This window comes from Schistocerca serialis, chromosome 2 (genome assembly GCF_023864345.2).
Source record: "Schistocerca serialis cubense isolate TAMUIC-IGC-003099 chromosome 2, iqSchSeri2.2, whole genome shotgun sequence".
NCBI classification, from domain to species: domain Eukaryota; kingdom Metazoa; phylum Arthropoda; class Insecta; order Orthoptera; family Acrididae; genus Schistocerca; species Schistocerca serialis.
This window is the reverse complement of record NC_064639.1, coordinates 1,156,168,759-1,156,177,784: the sequence shown is the minus strand read 5'-3', so window position 1 is coordinate 1,156,177,784 and position 9,026 is coordinate 1,156,168,759.

The following is a 9,026-nucleotide window of genomic DNA, read 5'->3' as shown; positions in this document are numbered from 1 at the left end:
GACAGGGAGCGAGGCGACCGCAATGTATTTATTCAGTGTTACAGAAACAGCCCATGCCTGTGCGGCCGTTATCGTAAGGATGTTTCGACAAATATTTAAAAAATGCTTTCTAATAGCATTTTCATGCTATTAACACACTAAACTTCTAACAGTGGAATGAGCTATGAGCTGCCTGTGCCAAAAAATCGTAAAAGCACTCCTAATTACTTGTCGACTGGATACAACTAACTTATTGCTGTACTTTGTTTTTCTATCCTGTCTCGATTTAACATTTATAAATAATTCTTGTCCGTAGTGCGTATATTAGACCACTGCAAATATTGAAACTGTAGTGTATTTGCAGGCCGCTGTGGCCGAGCGGTTCTAGGTGCTTCAATCCGGCACCGCGCTGCCGCTACGGTCGCAGGTTCGAATCCTGCCTCGGGCATGGATGTGTGTGATGTCCTTATGTTAGTTAGGTTTAAGTAGTTCTAAGTCTTGGGGACTGATGACCTCAGATGTTAAGTCCCATAGTGCTTAGAGCAATTTTTTTTTTTTTTTGGTAGGGAATTTATAATGATTTAGAATGATTTACCTGCAACCAGTTGTTTTTACAGGTGTTTATTTTTCCAGCATCACATTTCAAGATGCCTGGCGTCCCATCTCAGATGTTTACATTTATTTACGTGTCGTGAACATTGTTATCTTGCTGCCGGCGTTACGAAGTTTAGCAACGGTAATTTTTTAAGACAGCTACTGTAAAACGTCGTAAGTAAAGAAACAGTGCTGTCGACACGAAACTAATAGTACCAGTAAACCACCTGAAGATTTGATAAACATGAACTGAATGTATTCTGAAAAAAGAGTGTTGTGAGGCATGATTTTTTGGCGGGAAAAGAGTGTCATTCATATCAGTGCGTTACCCCGTGAACACTAACGTCACCGACGCAACAGTTTTGATGTTATGCGGTAGGAGCGCTGCTGTGGCGTCACGTGACGAGGCAACCATCGAGCCTAAGAAAGTAAAGTATGTGAGTCAGGCCGCCGTGTCAACCGTGGCGTCAAATCGAAAGACCTGCAGCAGGCGAACGGTCTACCCGACGGGGGGCCTTAGCCACACATTTCATTCATTCACCGAAGGTTGTCCATACCTGCCCTAAACTGATTTACTTTCGGATGGAAAGAAAATATTACTCTATGAATTTTATAGACTAAACTACACTGTCTGACAAGAAACGACCGGTGGCCAGAGGTGGGAGAAGGAAACGGAACTTCATGGGTTGAGGAGATAACTGATGTTATTTCAGTGATAACTAAATCGGGTCAAATTTACAACAACCTTGGCAGTATAAACCCACTTATCAGTAAGACCTTGCACCCATACTGGTCTAGGTGCATGTACTCAAGCGATTGGAAGGATGTCATGAAGCCGTTGCATTATCTCCTGAGGTTACATAGTCCACAACTGGCGTTAATGATCCTTGACATACTTAATACTAGAACTAGGACGGATTTGACGTCATATATAGTCCCATATATGTTTTACCAGTGACTGATCTCGGTATCTTTCTGGCCACAGGACTATGCTGTACCTACAGGAATTGTGTGGAGGGAATGCTCGGCCTTTGGTTAGAAGTTTGCGGGAAACTACAGAAAGGGCATAAGACCTAGCAGCTATCTGTATTGTAGTTTTAAACTGTCGTGGCTGTGCTGGCAAAGAACGAGAGCTCCAAGCGCTAACAGAAAGCACTGAAGGTCAAACCGTTATTGGCACGGAAAGCTGGCGAAATTTCTACAGAGGACCTAGCCGTGTTCAGAAAGAGCAGACTGAATATAGCTGGCGTTTGTTACTAGCAGAAGTAGTTTCCCAATATAGTGAAATTGAAGTAGATAGTTTCTGTGAGTTAGTACGGGTAGAGGCTACACTTGACAACCGGAATAAATTAATAAATGTTTCCTTTTACAGAAACAGACCCCCCCCCCCCCCCCACACACACACACACTCAGATGATACAGTTGCTGAACAGCTCAAAGGAAACTTGAATCTCGTTACAAACAGGTATCCCACTCTCATACTGTTGGTGACTTTAACCTACCCTTGATATACTGCCGAAAATACGTGTTTTAAGTCGGTGGTGGGCAAAAAATGACGTCGTGTATCGTACTGAATGCTTTCTCAGAAAATTATTTTGAACAGTTAGTTCAGGAGGCCACTCGATGTGTAAATGATTGCAAAAATGTACATGACTTCTTAGCAACAAGTAATCATAAGCAAATATGGAGTATCGTTACGGATTCTGGGATTAATGACCACAAGATTCTTGTAGCGAGACTGAAAAATCTTCACTCGTTAGTTACGTTAGAGTTACTGTATTAGAGTAATCCAGATATGGTTTAAACTGTAAGAAATATTATCGACGGCAGTTCAGAGATATATATCGATAAATTAATAGGAGATAGAACTGCTCCCCTCTGGTGCAGAAAACAGTTCAGAATACCGTTGCAGAAGCAATGGAAACAGCTTGCCAAATTTGAAAGGAAGCAAAATCCCAGTGACTGGAAACGTTTTACAGGCCCTCGAAAATTAGCGCGATTTTCGATACAAGACGCTTTTAACAGCTCCCGCGACGAAACTCCGTCACGAATTCTACCAGAAAAGAAAAACAGATTCAGGTCATACACTCCTGGAAATGGAAAAAAGAACACATTGACACCGGTGTGTCAGACCCACCATACTTGCTCCGGACACTGCGAGAGGGCTGTACAAGCAATGATCACACGCACGGCACAGCGGACACACCAGTAACCGCGGTGTTGGCCGTCGAATGGCGCTAGCTGCGCAGCATTTGTGCACCGCCGCCGTCAGTGTCAGCCAGTTTGCCGTGGCATACGAAGCTCCATCGCAGTCTTTAACACTGGTAGCATGCCGCGACAGCGTGGACGTGAACCGTATGTGCAGTTGACGGACTTTGAGCGAGGGCGTATAGTGGGCATGCGGGAGGCCGGGTGGACGTACCGCCGAATTGCTCAACACGTGGGGCGTGAGGTCTCCACAGTACATCGATGTTGTCGCCAGTGGTCGGCGGAAGGTGCACGTGCCCGTCGACCTGGGACCGGACCGCAGCGACGCACGGATGCACGCCAAGACCGTAGGATCCTACGCAGTGCCGTAGGGGACCGCACCGCCACTTCCCAGCAAATTAGGGACACTGTTGCTCCTGGGGTATCCGCGAGGACCATTCGCAACCGTCTCCATGAAGCTGGGCTATGGTCCCGCACACCGTTAGGCCGTCTTCCGCTCACGCCCCAACATCGTGCAGCCCACCTCCAGTGGTGTCGCGACCGGCGTGAATGGAGGGACGAATGGGGACGTGTCGTCTTCAGCGATTAGAGTCGCTTCTGCCTTGGTGCCAATGATGGTCGTATGCGTGTTTGGCGCCGTGCAGGTGAGCGCCACAATCAGGACTGCATACGACCGAGGCACACAGGGCCAACACCCGGCATCATTTTGTGGGGAGCGATCTCCTACACTGACCGTACACCACTGGTGTTCGTCGAGGGGACACTGAATAGTGCACGGTACATCCAAACCGTCATCGATCCCATCGTTCTACCATTCCTAGACCGGCAAGGGAACTTGCACTTCCAACAGGACAATGCACGTCCGCATGTATCCCGTGCCACCCAACGTGCTCTAGAAGGTGTAAGTCAACTACCCTGGCCAGCAAGATCTCCGGATCTGTCCCCCATTGAGCATGTTTGGGACTGGATGAAGCGTCGTCTCACGCGGTCTGCACGTCCAGCACGAACGCTGGTCCAACTGAGGCGCCAGGTGGAAATGGCATGGCAAGCCGTTCCACAGGACTACATCCAGCATTTCTACGATCGTCTCCATGGGAGAATAGCAGCCTGCATTGCTGCGAAAGGTGGATATACACTGTACTAGTGCCGACATTGTGCATGCTCTGTTGCCTGTGTCTATGTGCCTGTGGTTCTGTCAGTGTGATCATGTGATGTATCTGACCCCAGGAATGTGTCAATAAAGTTTCCCCTTCCTGGGACAATGAATTCACGGTGTTCTTATTTCAATTTCCAGGAGTGTATGTTACGAACACCAGTGGCAAGACTCAATCAGTACCTTCATTGCGCGGTACCAATGGTAATTTTACGAATGAAAGACCCACTAAAACTGAATACTAAACACTGTTTTCCGAAATTCTTTCACCAAAGATGACGGAAGTAAATATTCTAGAAATCGAATCAAGAACAACTTCCAACATGAGTAATTTAGACGTCCTCAGTATCACTTAGGTTGTTTTTAGGGTATACTGATACAATAGCTCCAAACTTAGCAACCACATATAACACCTCGCGCGTCGAAAGATCCGCAGGGTGAAAACGTCACACCAATACCCAAAAAGGAATCCACTGAATTACAGACCTATACCATTAATGTCGATTAGCAGTGGGTTTTTGCAGCATGTACTGTGTTCAAACATTACGAATTACCTTGAAGAAAACGACTTATTTACAAACTGCCACATGGATTCAGAAAATATCGTTCTTGTGGAACACAACTAGCAGTGAGTCCTATCGGCATGGTATTTCAAGCTGATTCCATACTTTTAGATTTCCCGAAGGCACTTGACATCGTTCCTCACAATCTACTTCTAATCAAATTACGTTACTATGTCGTATTGTCTCAGTTTTGAGACTGGATTCCTGATTTCCTGTCTTAAAGGTCACACTTCGTAGTAAATGACGGGAAGACATCGAGTAAAACAGAAGTAATATCTGTCGTTCCCAAAGGAATTGTTATAAGGCCTTTGCTGTTACTGATCTACATACACGATTTAGTAGACAATCTGAACAACCCTCTTTGTTTGCCTGCAGATTATGCTGCCATGTAACGTCCTGTAAAGTAATCAGATTACCAAAACTAATAGCAAAATTATTTATGGAAGATATGTGTGTAGTGTGAAAAATGACAGTTGAGTTCAAATACTGAAATCTGTGAAATCATCACATGAGTACGGAAGAACTCTGCTAAATTTCGGCTCCACGATAAATCACGCAAATCTAAAGGCTATGAATTCAATTAAATGCTTAGCGGTTACAATTACGAATAACATACATCAGACCGATCACAGTTGGCGGAAACCGAACAGACGTGCTTGGGGGACAATGCGGCGACGCTCCCTTGAGTTTTCAGACGTGGTCGATCGGGAAGTACCGACGCTTGTGCCTACCCTCACATTCACATGCAATACAATACCGCCGGCCGCTGTGGTCGAGCGGTTCTAGGCGCTTTACTCCAGAACCGCGATGCTGCTACGGTCGCACGTTCGAATCCTGCCTCGGGCATGACTGTGTGTGAAGTCCTTAGATTAGCTAGGTTTAAGTAGTTCTAAGTCTAGGGGACTGATGACCTCAGATGTTAAGTCCCATGTTGCTTAGAGCCATTTGAACCATACAATACTGGGCCACTATCACATCCGAATGCCCCACATATCTGGATACTCCACGGTTAGACCAGCCGGCAATATGGAGACCCATAATGAGACCATTTCAAACTGTTAGGTACAGATAACACGAATACACGGCATCTGCGTGATTCCCAAAACGATCACGTAACATCTGATGCCACTCTCGCCTCTTATACATTGTACTAGGCCTGGTAACAACACTAAACTCGAACAACGCTAATTAACTCTGGTGGCCTTTCTATCTGTCACAGAGAAGTGAAGCTCTAATCGTTTCCATACCTGCGATGGCGTTTTCGTTTACAAAGTTACAATAACATCCGACGACGTCTAGTGAGTGTTTTTTGTCGGACAGTGTACCTATATACGCTCCTTTCACTTTTTTTAAAATTTGTCCGTAACATATTAATAGTTATCAGCCTACCAGCGGGCTGGCTTTTATGCAGGGTGATTCCGTAATGACCTTATAAACTTCAAATGGTGTTTGAGAAGGGTAAATGTATCAATTTGAGATAATGGGCCTTACACCCCTGACAGTGGAATACCTGCATCTGTGCTGTTATTTTTTGGGTTACAGGGTGCACAAGTTCCAGAGGTGGTAGTTTTCACCAAAAAAAGATAAAGATATCCATTAAACATGTGCTATAAAGTGCATACCCTAAAAACTATGAGCAGTTGTATCTTTTCTAATGAAAAGGTGGTCTTAGCTCTTAAGGTATGCACTGTAGAGTCCATATTTCCTGATTTTTTTAATGTTTGGTCTATACTACCTCTTCGAAAAATATGGAAACCAAAGAGCTTGCAATAGAAGAGATGTGTTTCACAGTATCGAGGATGAACAACTGCTCGTAGTTCTTAAGGTACGCAATTTGTAGCCCATGTTTACTGGACATTATTTTCTTGTTTTTGTCCATACTATCACTTCTGAAAGTTGCCTAACCTACAGTCCTAGCAACAACAGTACCGCCAGAGAATTCAGAACAAGTTTTGCATATAACTTTTGGAACTTTCTGGAAGCGGGTCCCTCACCTCAGAATGATGATCCCTGAATCATCACTGCGACTTCATTCCGTACGCAGGAACCTGCTCATGTACATTCTTTGACTATGTCACTTTCGCAGTGGTTTAATGAACCGCAGCATCTATCCTATGGTACACTTTCGCATTTTAGTGTATCGTAATTTTACGTATTCTGCGTAACTTCTCTTTTAACTTACAAACTTCATTTCTCATGTAGATCTGAATATGGCCTGTGACAGAGGAAACCGGTAGTTTCGTAGTTTCATTGTTGAAACTGTTCCGGGCAACAAGCTATTTTCGATACTGCTTTCAATAGGAATGCAGACTGCTCTAAGGTGAACAAAGCTGACAGCTATACACCAGTCTGAAAATAACAAACACAATTTAACAACCAGGTAAGATGGCGCAATGGTAAGACGGTCGAATCGCATGCGAGAGGACACCAGTTCATTTCCCCATCCATCCTTTCCTGCGGTTTTCATAGGTCGCTGAAGGTGAACTGTGGGACGAGTCCTTCGAAACACCGTGGTTGATTTACTATCACAATCAGAATTTGTGCTTTGTTAGTGACCTCGTTTGCGACTGTATGTTAGACCCTAATTCTCCTCCATTTAAAAAAGGTTGACAGAATAATATTTCTCAAAACGATATTCAGTATTGCATAGCATGAATACTCAGTCTTTCTAGGATAGTGCTTATGTTTTATATTGTGTACCCAGTTTCACAATACACTAACGACTAACTCACATGGAACCGCGCTATCTGACCAATCAATGAAATGGGCGAATAGTTTGTGAAAAGATGAAAAGTAGCAGTATACAATAGATAATTACGCAACCCAATTTGTGGAGAAACTTAGCCGGACGCATGGATGGCAGAGACTCAAGGAACTTTCCATACTGAACATCAACAGATATGATAAGTATGAGACGACGACCTAGTGAACCGAATAAATGCGTATAGTTGGAGATCGTGTTGTGTAGGTAGGTCTGGTGCTGACATCGGACTGGTAATAACGACGAACTAGTTACAAGGAGAATTAGAAATTATACACATCATCAATATTTTAGAAAAAAATGCATTTTTAACACTCAGTGTCTATCTGAATCCTACATGTCTACCGCTTTCGATTATGGATCATCTTCACAGAGCGAAGGTGAAAAAGAGAGCAGGAAAAAATTTATTCCATGTCCCTCTTGGGGTGATACGACCTCAAAGCTGTGTTAGTGAGAATCCACAACCAACAGTCAAATACAGCACTTAAGTAATAATGAACACGTTTCGCCGTGATTAAGTACTTAACGGCTGTTGGTTGTCAAATGACCAAAACATTATACATCATTAACAGTTTTACATGCAGGGTAGTGATAATGCAGTGACAAAAATAGTTGTTTCTGGGATGACTGTTTACGAATGAATACTTCTGAGAGATCACAACGTAAATTTGTGTCAGAACAGGAGAAGGGGGAACAAGGAATTAAGAATAAACGGAAATGAACTAACTGCCTAAAAAGCCAAAAGTACAAGTCTTGACAACTAGCATTCAGATATATACGAAACTGTTGTCACCTGAAGTACTGTAATAAGGGAGAATAAAATTGGCAGATAAACTAGAAAATGAGAAGTGAAATTGTACGGTATCTGGTTTTAGCTCTATTCTTATCTTACAATGTTTTTGCATAGGCTTTTCATTTCGAAAACGATATCTCTTGGCGAAATTTAGTAGTAGTGAAACTAGCCTACATTCGTAGTTGGCGGCTCGACAGTCTATTTATCATGAAGAATTTATTTTATGTCAAAGTGAAACAATCTGAATACTGATGGAATTATAATTTCTTCATAAAGAAACGCATCTCCGTATCTGCAGGTAAGTATACATTCGAAAAATATATCAATTACACTTCGCATTAGCTGACTTTATGTTGATTATACATGACGACTAGACTCGAAAGGACATTGGATCATTCTGAAACAGAATAAAAGTGATAGAACCTGATATAGAGACAGAATGCGGCCAAGTTAGATCTAATGAGGTAATGCATGAAGTGAATGATCGAATGTTTTTATGTGCGCACGCTACACGCTCCTGCACATCATCCCGTAATCTCTCAAGAACATCTCGGAACATCCTGCTACCGATCAGGATTTGTAACCTCTCCCTACGCAGCTCGCGCTGTCCGTAGCAATCACGCATTTTACCAGAGCAAATTACATCTTGCAGCAAAGAACGTAAAACACAACCTGGGTGGTATGCCGGTCATGGTACGGACAAAATAATACGGTAAATAGGCAGTAAGAACATAGAACTGTCGTCTACATACAGCTAATTGGAAAAGAACTGTGCCATTACAGAGTGAATTAGGAATCCAGGTTGGTCATAAAGTCGCCAACAAGGTATCTTTTGTCTGCAAGCATTATGTAAGTTACAGGCTGTTTCCACGAAATAAAAGCAGTCTGCTGAAGGACAGTTATTTTCCAGGCGTGGACATAAGCAATGGTATAATCGTGCATGGGAAATAGGTAATGTTCACACCTTCTTGCAAA